At 44.6% G+C, this 22,102-nt stretch overlaps 1 long non-coding RNA gene across 1 annotated transcript; it reads left to right on the plus strand.

The window, feature by feature from the left end:
- The first annotated feature begins 149 nt into the window (after positions 1–149).
- LOC118501889 lies at positions 150–15,518 on the plus strand. The gene is made up of 2 exons (XR_004904552.1): positions 150–252; positions 15,472–15,518. It is a non-coding gene; the product is annotated as an uncharacterized LOC118501889 (long non-coding RNA).
- The last annotated feature ends 6,584 nt before the right edge of the window (positions 15,519–22,102 follow it).

Here is a 22,102-nt window from a genome sequence, read left to right on the forward strand (position 1 = left end):
TGATGGGATTGAGCAAGATGCAAAACACAAGAGAAAAATAATCAGATTGGGAGGGGAGAGAGATTAGTTCAATTTTGGACCTACCATGTGGAGGAACCTAAAAGGCATACAAAAGTGAAAAGCCTGATTATCATTTGAAAAAAGGAAGTCCTGCCCTAGCTGGTGTGGCTCAGTGGACTGAGTGCCAGCCTGTGAAGCAAAGAGTCACTGGTTCGATTCCCAGTCAGGGCACATGCCTGGGTTGCAGGCCAGGTCCTGCAACCTGGGGCGTGTGAGAGGGAACTGATCCACGAATCTCACAACACACTGATGTTTCTCTCCCTCTCTTTCTCCCTCTCTTCCACTCTGTCTAAAAATAAATAAATAAAATATTTTTTTAAAAAAAGAAAGAAAAGAAGAAGTTCCCAAGAGAGACCAGAGTTGAGGATGTCAGAATCAATATATCTAAGTGGAGGAGGAAGCCAAGGCAGAAAAGAATATGGCCCAGGAAGGGCGTACAGAAAGAAAAGGGAAGAAACACAAAATCAGGAACAAAACCTTATTGAGAAAGTCCTTTATATAAGGAATTGGGTGTAGGAGGAAAAGTCAGCAAATGACACAGGGAAGAAAAAATCGGGGAAGTGAGCAGAGCATAAGAGCTGTGTAGGCACTGAAGGCAGTGGAGGGGAGGGGTCAGTGAGTTCCAGCAGCAATGCCAAGTGACACGAGCAGCCAAGTAACAGGAAACCAAGGCCCGCCCCCCCAGATTTCACAGTTCAGATGGGCGGCCATCGGGTACAAGGTCTCAGTAGAGTTGGGGTGTGGAGCTTGCCTAAATGCATGACTTCGCCCATTAGATTAAACCACTCCTGTCATGCAATGGAGGTGGTTTCCCCTCATAACAGGCGGACCCATTACCTAAGAACTAATATGTACAGTAGCGAAAGATTCCTTTTAGCATGGGTCTGTCATGCTCCATCTATGGGCAGTGGAGAATAACTGAATGGGTCAAACAAAGCACTATGTCCTCTGCCCAAACAACCACGCCTTCAAGAAAAGCTTCAGGTGTTGATAACCTTCTTGGGGTGACCAGGAAGCTAATCTACAGGCTGTAGTTATAGGGTAGAAAGGTAGTTATAAGGTAGGTATTTTGTTAACTAAAAAATCCCCAACACATTACAAGTGCCTGGCACATAATAGATGCTCAAAAAATATTAGTCAAATAAATCAATTGGGATTGAATCCTAAGGTCAGGAAATACTCAAATGGCAATATTATTTTTAGCCAAATAAGAAAAAACTCCAGTGACTTACCAAAAACTAAAAGCAGAAATGGCATGATTGTTGCTATATTGGAAGTCATTACCTTTGGTTTTGAAGACAATGCATCACAGCATCCCTGAAATCTTTGTCTAGGATAAATCCCAGCCCAATAGTATGCTCGGGAGCTGATGGCAGGAGGTAATACAGGCAACTAAAACTTATTACCACTCAAAATTAATGGCTTTGGTCATAGATTGTCATTATTTACTGAGCCTTCCTGGGACTTAGACATCCTGCCAGGAAATTACGGAAATAAATTCAGTCAAAAAGCAAGAAAGGGCACTGCTAGAAGGGTCCAGCTCCACTAATCTGTTCATTCATTCATTCACATATTCGTCATTCAGGAAGCTTTCACTGAGTGAATACTATGTGCCAGACACTGCTAGGCCAAAATCTTTTCTGGAATAAATAGTGTTGGTTTTGTTCCAGTGATGGCAGTTATTACTTTATTCCTGTCACCACCAACTTCATCATTATTCATGTAATGTTGGAGGCATATGAAGGCCACCGTGGGAACCTAGGGAAAGTCACCTAGAGGTCTGCTGACTCATTTTTCCTCCCACGAGGAGTGAGGATGACATCCACTCAGCAGTGTCACCTGCACCTCCTGCAAGTCATTTTATTCTAAGAAGGGATCCATCTAGGGCCATGGACCTAAGTTACCAATGTGTGGGGGTGAGGGAGACCATTTGGGCTTATTTTAGAGGGAAAAGTCCATTCCCTTATTCTGGCAATATTTTCCCAGTTATAATTTAATCCTCAGAATCATATAAGAAACTTAGGATGAGAGTGGATAAATGAACAGCTGCAGTACATTAAATCCTTATTTTCATTCTAAGAGCTTGATCTGGCTGGTTATCAGTTTTTAGCTTTTCACAACATCTGTCGAAGCAAACCATAATATAGCAGGAACTACTTAGGAGCTAACAAGATACCACCATGGTTGCATGCGTTTAGAAATGGTCCATCGATGACACAGGAGAAATCAGATGGTTAAACTTTTGCAACATTTTTAAAGACCTTCAATAAGGCCTGATACCTTGAAATATAAATGAGGGAAGAAGAAGGCTGTGCCCATGCTAAAATTCAGGCAAAGAAACGATGGAAAGCTATCTTTGACCCCATCAAACAACCCCTTCTGTCTTAAACCACCAAGAATTCCCTGTATCTCCTTGGAATCTTAACTTCCTTCCAAATATCCATAGGACTTCCCTTGATTCCCCAGGTAGGCCTGGTGTCACTAAGAGTTCTTAACATGATGCACTGGTTTCCTTGGGCTGCTATAAGTAATCACTACAGGCTGGATGGCTTTAAACAACTGAAATTTCTCTTCTCATAGTCCTAAAGATTAGAGGAATGAAATGAAGGTGTTGGCAGGGCCACACTCCCTCTGAGGCTCTGGGCAAGAATCCTCCCCTGCCTCTTCCAGCTTCTGTGATTGCCGACAACCTGTAGCATTCCTTGGCTTGTGGTGGCATCACTCAGTTTTCCGCCTGTTCCTCGCATAGTTGTCCTCCTCCATGTGTGCCTCTGTGTCCAAATCTCCATCTCCTAATAAGGATGTGGAGATTAGATTTAGGGCCCATTCTAATCCAGTATGACCTCATCTTAACCTGGTTACATCTGCAAAGACCCGATCCCAGATAAGGTCATATTTGCAAGGACCAGGAGGTTAGAACTTCAACCTAACCTTTTGGAATGCACAGTTTAACACAAAAATGCCCAAACTCTGAGTCTTCTAATGTCAGAAAATGCCACATCATAAACATGAGCCAGCCCTCAGGATTGCTGGGCCTCCTATGTGAAACTGGAATAATTCCCGTTTTCCTCAAAAGTTTGTTGCAAGTTACAATGAAAAATTTCCTTCTTTCTCTCCCCCTTCTTTCCTTCAGTCCTTCCTTCCCTTTCAGAATCCTCGTGAGTACTTTCTGTGAGAACCCAGGGTCAGTGCTGGGAAAGATAGAAAGATGAAGTGAGGTTCCCATATTCATAAGATTTAGACCTTGTAGAAAGATTCAACTGTCCTTAAAAATTGTAATATATGGCAAAAGGTGGTAATTGCCAGGAGAGTCACAGACACAATGACACAAAAATACAGACAACATAGATCAATTCCTGCCGGGAAGAGTCACGCAAGGCATCTGAGCTTGATCTTGAAGAATATCTAGGATTTGGATTTTCAGAGATTAGAAGAGTTAGTGGAGCTGGGTGAGCAGAGGCACAGCGGCAGGGAAGCGCAGCATGTTTGTAGGTTTCTCAGTGTCTCCAGGTCCCTCCCGTGTCACGGCTACAAATGCATTTCAGAAGATTTACTAGGAAAGACATTAGAAGGAAAAGCACCAAAAAGGTAGCCAACTGTGACCGTCTCAGAGAGATGCAATTTTCCTTCATGCTCTTATTTTCTTTCAGATTTTCTTCAATGCTCATGCATTATTTATAATTAGGAAAAATAATTTTTCCATTTTTCAAGAAAGAGTTTCAAATGCCACACACAAAAGAGAGAGAGAGAGAAATCATATCTTTCCAGATACAGAATTCTGACAGAGTGAGATGACTTTGATCACGCCAATTACGACCCAGAGGGAGATAGGACCAGGGGAGGCAGCTGATCCGCGGGTCCCTGCAGCCAGGTCTGTACCGGCCTGGCAGTCAGGGCTGGAACTTGAGCAAAGCTGCAATTTTTCCTTTAGGTAAGCAATGTCTGCCCTCTGCTGGTGATTCAAAAGCTACCAAAGGCAAGAGTTCTTTCCCATCTTCATAAGACAGCATGACGAAATGTGAAATTATCATTCAGATCTTAAAGGCATGTGTATTGATACTTTGTCCAGGTCTGTGATTTCTTTAAGTATGCCCCCCACCATTGGAGAGCAATGCCCATTTGTTCACTGTCCCTTTGGGGCCAGCAGCACAGCCCATCCTCAGGCTGGGACTGTCCCCGAGTCGGAGGAACTCATTCAGTTGGTAGAAGGGCAGGTTTGGTCTGGGGGGCATGATACCTCCCAGGGTGGGGGGAGCAGTGCGAGGTTTGCACAAAATGACATGAAGAGGCACAAACACTGAAAGGCGTCAACTGGTCTCCTAACGAACGAGGTTTGGTTGGGGCGTTTCTGAATGAGGCTGGCTTGAGACTCTTAGATGAGTTCCTCACCTCATCACTATTAACTTTCAGGCTGATCTCTGGTTATGAGACTGTTCTGCGGCTTCACCGCAGGACGTTTCTTTAGCAGCATCCCTCACCTGTACTCACTAACTGCCACACCACCTTCCCGCACGTGGTGACAACCCAGAATACCTCTAGACATTACTAAACATCTTCCCCACCCCAGGAGAGGGGCTAAAATCACCCCCGGCTGAGAAACACTGCTTTAGACCCAGCTGCTTGTCCTTTTCCAACCTGGCTGCGTTTCCAAACCTTCAGTCACACTGTGTGCAAATAAGTAGGGGAGGAGGAACAAACGCCAGGAGACTCTGGAGTCACCCTGGGCCAAGCCCCGTACCTCCCGGGGCTTGGTTTCCTCAACTGTCCTTGAGATATGGTTGTCATAGCTTTCATCTTGCTAGACTGCTCTGTTTGTTTAGTCCACAAAAACTCACTCAGCCCCCGTCATATGTGGTGAGGGCAGCTTGCGGAACAGACAAGTCAGAACAGGAAACTCCTGCAACGAGAGTGAGGGACGAATCAGGTGTGCTTCTGCGGTCGAGTGAATGATGACCCTTTGGAAGGCGGAACTCTCGGGAAGACTGGATTCGGGCCCACACCGTGTGCACATTTCTGAAATCCTGAAAACTTCTTCTTCTTCTTCTTTTAAATGACTTGTCATCAAAATCTCTTTGGTGGCAAAACCTGATGTGAATGAGGCTATTCACAGGCTTCCTTCATCTACTGAGTGTGGATATTTGTCTTTTTCTGCATGATACTACTGTGTTTAGTCAAGGGGTGCTTCCCTAGCTGTACTCAGGGTATTCAATTGTACATAATGTGTATACTTTCTTACCTTTATAAAAGGCAAACAATTTAAAGGCCAAAACGCACATAGCCCGGAGGGTTTTGCAAAGGGACTGTGGACCAGTATATACAGATTAGCAGGGTAATAAGCAACACGGGAACTAACATTTTCACATAGTAGTAGTTCTTAATTCTCATTTGCACTGGCACCATGCCAGGCAAACTCTAAGCTTATAGCATTAGATCGATGGGGAAAGAAGGGTGTGTGAGTTTGCAGGTAGGACATATGAATTTTGTCACATGATCAGCATAAGTAGCCCTTGTCCAAAGACCAAAGACAATCCCACTCCACTAGCAGGGATCAAGTTCAGCTCATCAAGTTCGCCTGCTCTGTCCTCACACTTTCTTCACGCCCGTTCAACCCAGCAATCATAGACGGAGATGAATATCTGCACCCTGGGGTCAGGCTCTCCTCTGAGTGTGAGACCTGGGGGAATGGAGGGGCATGCTTTTATCCTGTTGTTCAATGTGCAGAAGACATTATAGGAGACGTGGAGCAATCTCTGAGAAAACAAGAAGAGAGATTTCTGGCAAGTTCAAGTTTCACAACCGTTCAATCAGTTTTTACTTAAAAGGATTTTAGTTTAAACCAGAACTTGATATCTCATTGTCACCAACTTCAATTTCTCCACCTTCAAAGGATTCATTGCCTCCTTGACTTGTTTCTTTACTCCCGTTTATTATTTGAGAATACTTCAGGGGAGGAAGGTGTACTCACAACACAACTACAGGTGATGTATTATAGAAATGTACACTTGAAACCCATATATTTTATTAACTAATATCACCCCAAGAAATGCAATACATTTTTTAAAAGAAACAAGAAGAGATAATTATTGTTGTTTGAAACAAAAGAAAAATAGTAATAATTTATTTGTAAATATATGTCAAATCTGTATTATGTGCCAAGTGGCGATGAGAATGTGCACACGAATGAGACACAGTTGGTCCTTGCTTTGGAAAAGTCCTGGTCCAAGAAAAGAGACCCTTGGACAATAGTCTGACGCCAAACACTATGGAAACAAATGCTATTTTTCATTTTCCCTAAGTTTGCGGACTAAAGAAGGGGTCAGCAAGCTAGGGCCCCTGTGCAGGTCAGCTGCACATTCTTGTAAATGAAGTTTGAATAGAACATAGCTACACACATTGGTTTATGTAATGTGTGCGGCTGGTTTTGCACTACAAAGGCAAGGTTGAGTTGGCTCTGAGTATGCAACAGAGACTGAATGACTTGAAAAGCCTAAAATATTTACTGTAGCCCTTAAAAAAAAGTTTTCAGACCCCTGGATTTAAGGATAGGGTTGTGGCAGGGAAAGCTGTGAAAGAAGATTGAAAGAAAGAAATTATTGACTATCAAGTGCCTGGAAAAAAAAACAGCAAAATGTCAGTGTATCGGTTAGCATTTGGTTCAGCTGCAGGTAACAGAAACCCAATTATGGGCTTAAACAAAATTAAGGTTTTATTTCTCCTACATAAAAGAAGTCAAGAGATGAATCTAGTGGCTCCAAGGTCATCTGAGACCTAGCTTCTTTTATCTTTCTGTTCCCCATCATTCTTAGCAGGTTTTCTTCCTCCACATTGTTTCATGATGCAATATAGCTGCTGGAGCTCCACCAATTACATCTGTGTCCCAAACAAGCAGAGAAAGGGAAGGACAAAAGAATCTACATTCTATCTGAGTCTATTCCCTTTAAGAAAATGACCCAGAACCCCCACTTTACATGTCCATTTCCAACTCTTTGGCTACCCCTTGCTGTAAGAAAGATGGAAATGCAATCTTCCACAACACCCTTCACATGTATCCTTCACACTTTTTCCCATTGAACTGCAAACAGCTATATAGATGCTAATACTTTGATTGCTAGCATGAGGGAACCTCTTACTGAGTTCCAAAATAGACATTCTAAACAATGCTCACATTAGAAATAGAAAAATCCCTTCCTCCACCTTGTTGTTAATATATTTGTTCACTTCCCAAGTATTTGTAGATCCTCTACTGTGTGCTCAACACTGTACTTGCCACTGAAACCTTTTGTTTTTTATTTTTTCTTTTTTTATTGCTACATCAGCAGTTTCCTTTATTATTTCAGGAAACAGTAGCTTAGACGAAACCTCATAAGGTAACAACTAAACCAAGAAATCATTCTATGATTAATAAGTGTGAGTTTATGTTCCTTCATATGGTATACATGTGTAACTGTTATCAACTGGTATATATCTTTGAACAGTATGTCCAAATTGTATGGGTTAAAGTAGTCTTTTGTTATTGTTAATGTAAAGGGAATTTAAGACTTATAAAAGCTCTCCTGTACTGTAATTATTTGTTTATGTTTCTCTCCCCCCGCCACTAGACTATCTACTCTTTAAGAACTTCTTTGTATTTGCTAACTACAGGTGCCTAATAAACGTTTGATAAGGGAATAAAAGAATGATCTGCCCAACTCCAGTTGAGTGTCCTCTGCCTTTACAACTGAGCTCAGCAGCTGTTTCCTGTTCTCTGGAGACAGACGACAAAGATGCAAATAATACTTACATATGGGCTGAACTTAACTTCCCAAGTGCTTAATTTTAAAATTAAATTAAATTAATCCAAAAGTACACCGTGACCACAAAGCAGCAGAAAGTGTCCCTTTTACACTAAATAAAGTTGTCTCCTTCCTTCCAGTTGGCCCCCTAAACACTGGGCTTGAACTGCAGGGTTTGAAAGTGTGCATTTCAGATGCTAGGAGGAGCATCAGTGACCCTCTTCACCTGAACACAAAAACAAGAGAGGATTTAGTGTCAACGGGACTACAGGTTGGGACTTAGTAAAGCTTTGCTGAACATAAACTATGCGCATCAGTAGAATGCTTTCCTAAAAAAGGTACAGAATCACCACAATAAATGGCAAACGCTGTGGTTCCAAAATTACTCCCCTCATGCAGGGGGTTTGCGTTCCATTATTCTGGGGGTGAAAAAACCTGCAGGAAAAATATTTCGCCACCAGGGGGTGCTCTACTAAAATCCAAAGGAACTCCCTCTGCGAGCTCACTCTAAAGCACTCAGATATTGAGACCTACCATGGGCCACTCTCCAAGCTCTCGTTATTGTTTTCCCAGCCAATTCTGCATAAACTGTCCTCCATAGAAAAGCACTGTACCTTCAGCTCTAGACTTTACACCCGGAGACGATTTCCTAGAGAGCCACGTGAAATCAGCATTGCCCCAGACTGGAGCTCCGTGTCAGCTACAACCTGACACCTTCGCACTGGTGGGGCTGTCCGACTCCTGCGCATGACAGAGATTCACGTGTGATTCATTTATGTTTCCCACTTGTCTTAAGTACACCCATGATGAGCAAATGAGAACAAAATGAGGACATATGAGGCTGTCACATTTAATTTAGCAATAAATTAAGATTAAGAGAGCTGTTTGTCATTTAGAAACACCAGGATTAATCCTTTTAATTACTATCTGGATTTCTTGTAAATTATTTGATTTCTTTAATCCCTGTTCACTTTCATCCCAAAACCCTCAAATGTCCCTAATTTGGCACACCGGATATTCATCTAATCACCTTAGAAGACAAAATATAAAGGAACCTAGCTGGATCCACTCCAGTGGTGGAAAAATGGGTGGAGGGGAACCTACCCTCCAATCCAAATTAGCCACCAACCTGTAGGACCCTGGGCAAGTCACTAGGTGTTCCTCAACCTCATCCTCTTTCTTTGTAAAGTGAGGAGGGCTGGACTGGAGCAGAGGATTTTACTTCTTATTTTTAAGCGAATCCCTTCTCCTGTAATGGAAGAGGACTATCTATCAATGTCTAGCTCTAGGGAGATGGCGAAGGTGTTTCACTCAGTTTCACCCGATACAGGAAGTGTCCCCAGCCACTCTGCACCACCCCTCCAGGCCTCCAGACCACGTCCCACACCAGTCACGGGGTGGGACTCCTGCATGGGGACAGATGCTCCAAAGCAAGTGGTCCACATGGAGTAAAAGTCATGGGCCTGTCACAAGGGCATGCAGTTACAGGTTTCAGCATCCAAATAGTGGAGGCAGTGAGGAATTTATTTCATGCAACAAGGAAACCGAGTCGTGGGTAGGCAGCCCTACTGTGGCTACTCAAGGACCAGGCTCCATCTCCATCCCTGCTCTGCCATCCTTAACAAGGGGTCACGCGGCGTCCGGGACACCTCCAGGGCATTGTGTCTCCATTTCAAACAGGAAAAAGACGGAAAGGAGAAGACGGCAAAAAGTCCTTGCCAGCTGAGTCTGTCTGTTTTGATAAGAAAATCAGTAACTTTCCTGGGAACCTCATCCAATCTCAGATGGAAGGTTTTCATCCCCACTTCACTGACCAGAACTGCCCACATGACCTTGAAAGACAGCTATGAGATTTTTGATGAGCACACTGCCATCCTGAACCAAATGTGAGGTACAATGGCAAGAGAAAAGGGGCGAATGGAAATTGAGTAAGCTACTAGCTGCCTGTGCCATAAGGCTGAGAAAGCGTCGGGACACAAATGGAGGCCCTCCAGCTAGTCACTGCAGATGGCCCGTGTAAGAGGGGGTCCTCACCAGATATCCACTATCGAAGCTCCCCCTGTGCCCGACACAGGGCTCAGGTCAATGGAGACGTGGCCTCCTTTGACATCCAACATAGGTGCATCACGCATCCGTGGCTTAGGTGCCCAGGGAGCCTGGTGACCTCTAGATGCTGCCTCTGCGCCTATCAGGGCCTGGTCCCTCACCCACCGCCTCCGAGCTCCCTCCCTGCGCACTCTCTCCCAGCATTCCCTCTATTCCCTTTCTCCCAGCTCTGGGAGTCCTTCCTAAGGCAGGAGACTTTGCCTTTCTGCATTTCCCAAATCTCTACACATGGAAATCTGCCCTTCATTGAAGCCTAGAGGTTTTTTGTTTTGTTTTGGATTTTTTTTATTTACACCCGAAGAATGCTCTCCTTTGTTTCGTCTTTTTCTCTGAGTGGTGTTGCCCTCACAGCAGTGAACACAGAATGCCACGCTCAGTGCCTGAGTCAAGGACCCAGGGGTATGATGAAATACCAGAAACAAAACAATTTAGATTTTAAAATATCACCCCTCTGCGCTCCATGTGAAATCTTACCCAGAAACACAAAGGCAAAACAGAGAAAGTGAGAGCCAACACGGCTAAAGGGCGGAGGGGATGGGAGGACCCCAGGGCCCTCTCTCATGCAGCCGGAGAGAAGCTGGCCTAGGAAAGTTTGAAAATTCACTCAATCAGAAAATCTCTATGGTCTCTTCCAGCTTGAAAGTTCTGTGATTCAAAAAGGAGCAAACTTTTAGTCTATTTTTCCAAAACTTGACAATCGTCCCACAGAATGAGTGTGGCAGATGAAATAAACGATGATTAATGTGGGTGTGTTCCCAGGCTTTCCTGGATCCCGACCCTCCTCCTCGGTCGGTCGCAGGCTTTTTCACTGCACCGTGCTCCAACAGCAGACTTTCCTGATGGGGAACAAACATGGAAGGATGAGAAACAAGAAGAGACACCGGGTCAACCAAAGCTAACTGTTTTGGAGGCACTCAAACAACACATGCATGCTCCTGTTTGTAGGACCGCTATTCACCATGCCCAACGTGCATGAACAGATGGATGGAGACATAAATCATGGTGTATACACACAAGAGAATGTTCTTCAGCCATCAAAAAGAACAAAGTACTGATACATGCTGGATGAACCTCGAAGACATTGCACTATTTGAAAGAAACCAGACACAAAAAGCCACATATTGTATGGTCCCATTTACAGTCAGTGTCCAGAATAGGTGGATCCATAGAGGCATAAAGCAGGTGGGTGGTTGCCAAGGACTGGGGAAGAGAAGAATAGGAAATGACAGCTTAATGAGTAATAGGGGGTTTTTTTGTTTGTTTTTTTTTGGAAGGGTGAAAGGTTTTGGAACTAGATAGGGGTAGTGGTTGCACAGGATTGTGAATATACTAAATGCCACTGAATTGTTCACTTTCAGATGGTTAATTTTATGTTTTGTGAACTTCACCTTAATTTTTTTAAGTAAGTTAAGAGAAGAGGAGAAAGAGCAGCACCAGGGCATGGGGTGGAGGGGGCATTTGGAGGCAGTGGCTGAGGAAAGGACCGTGGTTACAGGGCGAGGACAGGGAAGAAACCTGCTGGCAGTTTCGTGCCCCTTCCCCGTCCCCGAATCCAAGTAGAGGACTCCAGCACCGTCGCGGTTAAGAGCACAAGCTCTGGAACTAGACTGCCTCGTTCAAAATCCCAGTCCTATTACACCTCGACCTTGGGCAAGTTACTTAACCTATTTCCTCATTTGGAACATGGAGATAATAAGACGTAATTCGTAGGAGCTGCTAAAAGGGTAAATAAATTAATCCACATAAAGCTCTTGAAAGAGTGGGTCATCACCAGCCCTCACTAAATGTTACCTGGTGTTCTTTATCCTTTTTGTCTCCTGGATGTTCCTCTCTGACCAAACCATTCCAGAACTGGGCCATGTTACTTATGCTAAGTAAACCAATGTTTCCTTTTTCTATGTTTTTTTTTAATGCAAATGTTGAGACAATTACAAGTAATGTCACCTACAAGCAAAGCTTTTTAGCTTCCTTGGGCTAATGTAACAAAGTACCACAAAGTGGCTACGGAGAATAGGAGAAATGTATTCTGTCTGCTCTGGCGATGGAAGCCAGGAATCAAGGTGCCGGCAGAGCTGCACTCCCTCCGAAGTTTCTGGGGGGAAGGGTCCTTCCCTGCCGCCTCCTGCTTTACCAGCCCCAGGCATTCCCGGGCTTGTGGTGGCATAGCTCCAATTTCTGCCTCCGTCTTCACATGGTCGTCCTCCTGTGTGTCTTCAGGCCATCCTCCCCCATGCATGTCTGCATCCAGATTCCCCTCTTCTCACAAGAACACAAGTCATATTTGATTAGGGGCCCAGCCTACAACAGTATGACCTCATTCGCTAATTTCATCTGCAATGACCCTATTTCCAAATAAGGTCATGCTGAGGTTCTGGGGTTAGAACTACAAATATTTTGGGGGGTGACACAATCCAACTCCTAGCACCCACCAATCTCCATAGCTCTCTAATGTACTCACAAGCTCCACTGCCATCTCTCTGGTTCTTCCCCAGCCTACCTGCTGCCGTAACAACCTTGAGGGAGCAAAACGCCTTCCTTCTGCAGACGCATCTCTCATGCAGTGCACGAAACTGAACACGCACCGTTAGTGATTGGTCACGTTTGGTTCCTCCGCTAGTCTATGAATTCCCAACGGTAGGGAGTATACCACATTCAACTTCAAAGATTAGTAGCATACCTAATGCAAGCAATGGAGACTTCAACAGATGAAAGAAGAGGGGAAGAAAGTGCGGGAGGAAAGTAAAACTCTAGTATCTACTGGCTCAGCAGCCCCCACCTGTGAGTGACACCTTACCCTCAGCTCTCTGTTTCCATTTGTCCAGACTTTTTTCTCTCACCGGGGCCCCTGTCTTTGCCTCTGTAGAGACTGCTCCGGACTGCCAGTAGCCACTGTGGCCCCTGAATGCAGCTGGCAGTGGGCCAGAACTCCCTCTGACCACTGCAACCAACTCTGTGATGGCCCGGGAGGCACAGGTCTCCCCCTGACAAGGCCATGACCCAGAGGACACAAGCCCCTATTCTGATTTCCGACAGCTCAGCCTAATGCCCACATACACAGTAGGAGCTGAGACTTACCGAGCTCTTACTATATGCCAGGCACCGTTCTATTCTCATACGGATCAGCCCATTGGCACCGCACAATAGTCCAATATGGCAGGAACTGCTGTCATCGCTGCTACAGATGACAAAACTGAAACCTAGAGAAGTTAAATAATGTGGCCAAGGTAACAGCTAGTGAGTGTGGGAGCCAGGACTCGAAGCCAGGCAGCCTAATAGCTAAGACAAAACTATCCAAAACGTGGAAATAGGCAAAAGGATGGCTCCCCACCTTTTCAAAGTCATGCTGGAACATGACAGACCCACTCCAGAAATACCCTCCTATTCTTTAGGAAGTGTGCCCTAGCGACTCACTCTTAACAATTGATTAGGATAGTCTACATTTCTGCAAGGGTAGATAGTCTACATTTCTGCAACCTGTAGAAAGCTGAAAGTGATTCAAATGATTCTTGACCTATAGCGATGCAAATGAGTTTCTCTTTAGTGAGAAAGATAGCTCCAGAGGTTACAGTTCTGTTGCTCTAGGAGACTGGCCGGTTTTGTGCCTAAGTCAGCGATCTCAGGCCGGCACACTCCTTCGGTGCCCAGCTGTGCTCCTTTGGACCAGGTCTACCACCCAGCCAGCTCCTCATTGATGGTGGGAGTAAACCAGTGACACACGCCCACTCTATGCTTGTGTGAGAGTTATATTTTAGTGTTCTGAAATTTTTATTTGGCGCACATGCTTAACCATTATACTCGAATGAAAGAAAGTTGAATTAAAAAACATATGCTGATTGTGTTTAAGAAGGGAGTGAAACCCATGACTGGACCTCACCAGTCCCTGGAAGAGTAATGAGTAAATTAGTACAAAGAGTATTATATATATATATATATATATATATATATATATATGGAATAGATAGATAGATAGATATCATATGCCCTATTATAATGCATGTATTATGTCCCCACAAAGACTGAGTCTAGCCCAGAACAGCAGAACTTGCTCTGGGAGAACCCTGCCTGGTGATTTCTTTGGGAATTTGGTGGCAATGAGACAGAATTTTGAGACTAAAACTGGGACTTACCAAAGAGCCAGACATCCCCCAGGAGAGTGAGCTGTGTCGCTCAAAGTGTGTGTTAAAAGACAAAATTCAACTGAGCGAATTCTAAAGTGCCTACTGGCTTTGGTCAATGATTCATGAAATGGGCAGCACCCCATCTAGCAGGCAGAAAGGAGCTCCCAGGAGAGGTACAAAATGAAAGACTTTTACAGGCAGAAGGGAGCAGAAACAAGGAAGTTCTACCAGACAGAAAAGGCAGGGTGGTTCTGCAAGGTCGCTTTCCTTAGAGGATGACAGAGCTCCATCAGGCAGGTGACCTAACCAGTTAGGGCTCATAGGGGGAATCCTGACTGACTGGTTTAAGATTCCATTTCTGGAGAGCTGCAACTGTAATTAAGTTGTCTCAGTTTGGTGACATGGGCTTAGCATAATAGACTTTACTTTTGGCCTGTTGTCTTCTTTTTAACAGGTATGACCTCCTGAGGATTCTTAAATGGAAAAGCAATTCACACCTCTACCAAGGGCTTGATTCAGTGCACACCAAGCACTCCAATACAAGACTGCTAATAGAAGTTAATAAATGAAGCAACTACAAATAAGACATTATTGCTTGGAATATAGAAGATGCTTAATAAATATTGAATGAGTTGAAAAATTGTCCCCCAACTCAGAGAAATCACTTCTGCAAAAAATGCGAACAAGTTGAACCAATTCAACCAGAGCTACTAAAGTTGTCTTCTTTATCAGAGGAAAGATTATGACAAGGTACTTAGTTCCAACTCACTGCTAATAACTTGCTAATGGTGCCAATGGAGTTCTTAATTATATGGGAAACACTATGAATGGCCTATTTTTCAAGTGGTTGAAAATGGAGACATACATTAAAAACCCACTGCACTCTTCTGTACTTCTTTTCTAAGGGTGGTTATGGGTGTTCGCGGTTTCTGTTTGTGGAAGGGTGCCATCAGCACACCACTGGATACGGGATATTTCAGGCAGTATTAAGTGATGACCATATAAAGTATTGGTAGAAAGTAATACTGAATGTCAACTCTAATTGAAAAATAATAAACCCTGGCTGGCGTAGCTCAGTGGATTGAGCACGGGCTGGGAACCAAAGTGTCCCAGGTTTGATTCTCAGCCAGGGTACATGCCTGGGTTGCAAGCCATAACCCCCAGCAACCACACATTGATGTATCTCTATCTCTATCTCTATCTCTATCTCTATCTCTATCTCTATCTCTATCTCTCTCTATCTCCCTCTATCTCCCTCCCTTCCCTCTCTAAAAATAAATAAATAAAGTCTTTAAAAAAAAAAAAAGAAAAATAATAAATACTAGTCCTGGCTCAGTGGATTGAGTGCTGGCCTGCGAATCAAAGGGTCTCTGGTTCGATTCCAAGTCAGGGCACAAGCCTGAGTTGCGGTCCAGGTCCCCAGGTGGGGGCGTGCGAGAGGCAACCACACATTGATGTCTCTCGCCTTCTCTTTCTCCCTCCCTTCCCTTCTCTCTAAAACTAAATAAATAAAATATTAAAAATAATAAATAATAAATAAAGTATTGGTGAAGCCTCGTTAGGCTACACATGGATTCATTCAAGGCACTCTTCTAGCCAGTATGAACACAGCGATAAACAAACTGCACGAGGTGTCTTGCCATCTTGGAGTTTAGGTGCTAGACGGGGGAAACAGGGAGAAATAAAAAGAAATGCACACAGTAAGACAGATTATGACATGCACTATGGAGAAAAGCAATACAAGGACAGGAAAGAGGAAATTCAGGTGGAGTGGGGGGGCGGGCCAGCTTGCAATTTAAAATAGGACAGTCAAGGAAGGCCTCACTTAAGAAAGACTTAAAGGATGTGAGAGAGCAAAGGACATGGTTATCTGGGGAAAGAGCATTCTAGCGCGAAAAAATAGACAAGGGCGATGTCATGAGGCAGGAGCGTGCCTGGCGTGTTTAAGGAACAATAAAGAAGTCGTAGGGAATGTGGAGCAAGAGGGGGGAAAGTAGTGGAGATGGGGATCCAGTAGAGCTTGGAGCAGAGAGCTCATAGGATCCACTGACGTCTTCCCAGGACCGCCCTGGCTGCCAGTTAAGAACAGATTGGAGAGAGCCCAGCGCAGAGCAGGAGGATGGGTTAAGGAACTGCTGCCCTACCGGAACGAAGCCACCCTTGCCAACAGACCCCTCCATAGGTCAGGCCACTTGAAATGTGTCCAGCCTGCTCTTTCAACGTTATCGTGCAGAAATAAGATTTAATCCCTGCTCTGTAAGTAAACCAAAAAAGAGAAAAGAAAAAAAATGGAGCTGGTCACGAGGTATCTCGTTTCCCAGGAAATAAGAAAAAAAATTGCAATTTGCATTCTTGACAGTTAAAGAAATTGAGTGGATTTAAGTTGCCTTAGGAAGAAAAGAAGCTAATGCTGAGGAGTTAAAAATAACAATGCGATACAGCGTGTGCTGCAATAATTAGCCATGAAAAGGGGTTGCCCAGTGATCTCATTACGTTTCCTCAGATGACTTTCCCACTCGGTGGCAGGAAGCCACTGGATGGCCAGGCACAATGGTCTGGTTTTAAAAACCCATAATTTAATGTTGAAATAAATGGCAGAACCCGAAAACATTGAGATCAATTAGATGACCATTAAGGAAAATGACAAGCCTTAGTGTCCTATAAATAGGCCCCTTGAGATGTACTATCACATTGTCCTGCACTTTAAATCGAGACCCTGAGCAGCCGGTACCCTTGGATACCTGCCAAACACATGTGGGTGGAGGTTTGTGTCCATTGAAATCGTGCAGCACCGCCCGGCTCACAGGCAGGAGGCCAGTCAAGTCACTCCCAGCTGCGCTCAGGGAAACGGAGATCCGCTGCTGGATGGCTGATGCTTCGCTGCAGGTCAGCGCTTTGTCGCCCTGTGGGCTGACTTCTGTGAACTGAAACAAAAAACCAGTTACTCTCCAAGAACAAAATCTTCAGATGCCCCCAGAGCAGTTTTAGTTTAGCTTTAGAATTATGGGCTGGCTGTCTTTCTCCTCTGTTGGTGTCAGAGGAATCCAAATTACAAACATTGCCAAGTAATGGAAAGTTACTGAAATCTTCCTTTTCTGACTATCCCCTATTTACAACCATTCTGATCATTTTCTGGCTGGCCACACACACGCTTCTTTCCAAACGGAATCCCCAGCGGCCCATTTGGAGCTGTTTTTCCCACCCCCTTGATTGACCTCCATTCCTTTATCTCATCCCCTTGGAAGCCTGAACCTCAATTCCATAAACACATTAATAATAAAAACTGATTCCAATGGACTGAGGCCATATTGTCGAGTTGATTCTCAGATCACACGACTTAACAATTCTTGTTTTCTCCGTAATATGCTTAGAAGGCAGGGGTGTCCAGGCTTCAGCCTCCTGGCATCCACAGTGCCCAAAGGAGAGCCCTCGGGTTGTGCTGTGCTGCTCCTTCTCCTCCCTCCGAGCTGATCCCCACTTTGGCCCTGCCTGTGCTCCAGGACTAACTGTCCTGCCATGTCCCTGCAGCCGGGCTGGGCCCTACCCACTGAGTGGCTGCAAATAGTCACCAAATAGAGCACTGCCCCCTGCCTGCTGCCATAACTTCATCTTACTCATCATCTCGGAAACCAGCTTCTGCAGAAAAGTGGTTTCCAACTTCAATCAGCACCTCGGTACTGCCCAAGAATTCATTTACAGGTGTCTGCTTATTAATTCAGTTTATTTTATTGAGTACCTACTATGTGCAAAGGCATTGGGCCATACACACATAGAGTCAATGGTCTACGGATACCCCCATATTCTGTTCCTCCTACAGCTATTTCTAACTGGCACTGCTCTGGAGCCCCCCTCCCCAACACACCCCGCATTCCACTTGGCAGTGGCCTGGCCAGTTTTAGGAAAAGACTGCCTCACATCTACACCCAGATCAGCACCTCACCCACCTTGGCCTCCTTCACTCCTGCCTCAACTACATTTCCTTAGAGGTCTTGCTCCATCAGGTTTCCCTCTCCTTTCTCTCCCTTCAATCTCACCTTGCTAGTGGTTCTTTTCCAACAATATTTTTACATGTTCCAGTCTATCCCAAATTAAAAATTCATAAATAAGTGATCTCTCCTTGAAGTCCTTCTCTAGTATCCAACCTATCTTTGTCTCTCTATAGCCAAACTTCTAGAAAGAGAACTCTATCCCTTCTAATTGCACTTCGTCTATCTCAGCAACACTTATATCATTGGCTCCCAAATGTGACCCTATGTCCTGTGTCCCTTCATATATGACCAAATATGTACTGGACGCATCACCAGTACAAGATGCAAGGCACTTCAAAGCTCATAAGCTTGAAACTGAACTCACCAACTTTCCTAGAGTTTGGATCCCACCTCCACCATGTACTGGCAAGTTTAAACCACTTTGTCCTTCTATTTCCTTGTTCATGAGCACCAAGAACTGTGAAGACTCTGAGATGTTACCCTACCTGCAAACCAGCAAGTCTGCCTGCCATGCAAGCCAGTCTACACTGATGCAGGTAGACAATAAAAAAAAACCCTGGGTCAGACATAAAGGTGTCAGTTTGAACCAAGAACAGCAAGGTAAACTAAAGCTTCACTAGGAATTGCAGTTTTGCAAACACAAACTTGTGCAGAAACTCAATTCTGTTCTAAGAGGGGAAGGAGACACAATTTATGAAGACAGAGAAAGAGGGGCTTCCAAAGAGGTTACACAGTTGTTTTTAAAGAGCTGTGATTGGTGCTGGCAAGCAGACTCACACTGCACCATATATGATTGATTGCTTGTGTCTATTTTCAGGTAAAAAAAAAACAACACACCTTATTTTATAATAAAAAGTTCAATGATGCAGAGCCCCAGTTCCAGGAACTGTATCAGGATGTAGCCCTTTGGTTTAGCCCCGCTCAAAAGTTGTGGGCTGGATGAAAAAGGTGAAGGGACTAAGCAAAAAAAATAAAAAATACAAAAACAACTCAGAGACACAGACAACAGCACGGTGATTACCGGAGGGAAGGGGTCGTGGGAGGGAAGGTAGAAGAGGCAACGCAGGGTAAACAGTGATGGAAGGAGACTTGCTTCCAGTGGTGACCACACAACACGATACACAGATGATGCACTATACAATTGCACACCTAAACCTATATAATTTTATTAACCAGTGTCACTCCAATAAACCGAACTTAAAAAGTAAAAAAAAATAGAATCCATAATGTGTATATTACATTACATTATGTTACATTACCAAAAAAAAGTTTAGTTTCACATGGAGGCGGGGTGACAGCTCAGCTTCCTGGGAGCCCCCAGCTCCATTTTAGATTTATCTCTTGATAATATCCATTCCATTTTGCTCTTTTTTCTTTCACAAAGGCCAGTCTGTTACTAACAACAACTGCAGGCACCAGAGAATCAGCAGGGTTTGTGCTGGTGCCTGGATCCACAGTTTCCACAGAGGGACGCCAGTGACACCCATGCGTGAAGGGAGGTCACAGCAGAGGAACCCTGAGTTCAGGGACACTGTCTTTGCCCCAGAGGGAGTCGGCACCTCTCCCAAGGCCGTTTGCTACATGTGGGGTTGAGTGCAGGGGATGCTGTGGCAGCTCACTCCCCAGGTCGTCAGAGTGTTCCATGTGCTGTGCCAGCCTTCAGGACAGTATGAGACACGTCGGAAGCTCCAATATCATTTTATAGCCGATCTCTCAGTAGCTTGCTGGCGAGGGTGCATGTCATTCATCTCTGTAAGCCTGCGTCCGGCACTCCGTGCTGTGTACAACAATTGCATGACGTCTGCTAAATAATTTGCTTTAAGATTATCTGAAGATCTTGAAATATCACATGCACTATTTTACACACCGGGCTATGTTAAATGTTGTGATGGTGGAAACCTTAAACACCAACTCACATTAGGGTTAACAAGTAAATCACAATGTCAACACTAATTGAGGAAGATGTGGCGTTAACATGAGTTGTGCAAAAAAAAATCACCTAACAGCTTGCTTTTAAAAATAGATTTAATAATGTCTAAAGGCTTGTTTCAAAAATTATGTTCCATGGAAAGTAGTATTACCCCTTTAAATAAGTTGTAAGTTATCATACAAAAAAAAAAAAGCCTTTACCTTACAGTTAATTTGACCTGTAGCAGAGTAAGACTCCAATGAATTCAAAACCAAAAGTCAGTGACTATGGTATGTTGACATGAACTTACCTAGCAAATAAAGATTTATCGAGCGCTTTCTTTGTGCCAAGAGCTACCCGAGGGAGTGGGGATATTCTGGGCAGAGGAAGAGGCCAGATCCCTCCTGCCCTGCACGACGCCCTTCAGAAGGGAAGAGGAGCATCGAAAACTCCAGTGCAAACACCAACAAATAGCACCCCATTTCCAGGAGCTCCCCAAGTTCTGAACCAGTTAAGAAATAATCAGAGACTAACATACCACCTTTAAAACAGACAAAGCTGATACAGAGAACCTGGCTGTGGATGTAGGAGGGAGCTTTCAGTTCCCACCCAGTCACAGAGGCTGCTGGGTCACCACAGCTGGGTGTCCCCACACCACTGGGCCTGGCTGTCTATGAGGGACTGAAAACAATGGGGGACAAGTGTCCTCTGCAGGCAGGCAATCCTAGAAGTGAAGGCAGCAGGAGGATCTCTGCCACTCACATCCAGTTCCTCCTCAAACTCACTCCACAGATAACCCACTTCCCATTGTAGGGAGGAGAAAGGAGGGAAGCAAAGGCCACGCAATGCCTTCTTATGGAAATCAGAAGGGGTGGGGGCAACACTCCCCTCTAACGATGAGTCAGATATTTTCAGAAACAAGAACCATCTATGGGCATCATAAAATAAGGTAACATAAGAAAGAGTGGTAGGGAAAGAGCCTCCTTTACCTGGGATAACCAGGGAAGGCCTCTCTAAGGAGTGCCATTTAGGTTAGAATCAGCCAACCCGGGAGGAGAGTCTCAGCAAAAGAAACGGCAAGCACAAAGGCTCTGAGAAGGGAATGAACTGGGTGGGACTGAGGATACCAAGGAGGCCCGTGGGACCAGAGGCGAGTGGTAGGCTGAATAATGCATAACCCGCACTCCCACAGAGATGTTCACGTCCTAATCCCTGAGACCTGTAAATATGTTACCTCAATGGCAAAAAGAAATTTGTGGACGTGATTCATTTCAGGATCTTCAGATGGAGGAATGATCCTAAATTATCAAGCTGGGCCCAGGGTAATCACAAGGGTTCTTATAAGAGGGGCAGGAGCATTAGAGAACGAAAATGGTGCCCTGGCTGGTGTGGCTCAGTGGATTCAGTGCCGGCCTTCAAACCAAAGGGTTGCTAGTTCGATTCCCAGTCAGGGGACATGCCTGGGTTGTGAGCCAGGTCCCCAGTTGGGGGTGTGCGAGAGGCAACCACACACTGATGTTTCTCTCCTTCTCTTTCTCCCTCCCTTTCCCTCTTTCCAAAAATAAATAAATATTTTTAAAGAAAGAGAGAGAATGGAAGATGCTGCATTGCCTTCTTTGAAGATGGAAGAGGGACTCATAAGCCAAGAAACATAGATGCAACGAAATGGATTCTCACCTAGAGCCTCCAGAAAGAACACAGCCCTGTCAACACCTGGATTTTAGAACTTCTGACCTCTCTGTCTGTAAGACAGTAGATTTGTGTTGTTTAGGCCACTGATGTTTGTGACAGTTTGTTACAGCAGCAATTACAAATACAAGCAGTGAGAACAAGAGAGGAGTGGGGAAAAATGAGGTCCTAGAGTTTGTTAGGGGCAGGGTTATGTTGGCTCTTGCAGGTCGTATTAAAAAGTTTGGGTTTTACTCTGGGGGCTGTTGGAAGTCACGCAAGTGTTTTCAATGGAGGAGTGGTACTTACCAACTTTGGCGTCAAAAAGATTACTCTGGCTGCTGTGTTGAGAAGGAGAGGAGGCCAAAAGACTGGTAGGGCAGGAGTCTTGAACCAAGGCGGCAACACTGGAAAGAGTGAAAAGTGGTCACATTTAGGACCTATTTTAGAAACAAAGATGAGAACACTGACAGATTGACT

The sequence above is a fragment of the Phyllostomus discolor genome, chromosome 7 (genome assembly GCF_004126475.2).
Source record: "Phyllostomus discolor isolate MPI-MPIP mPhyDis1 chromosome 7, mPhyDis1.pri.v3, whole genome shotgun sequence".
Lineage (NCBI taxonomy): Eukaryota > Metazoa > Chordata > Mammalia > Chiroptera > Phyllostomidae > Phyllostomus > Phyllostomus discolor.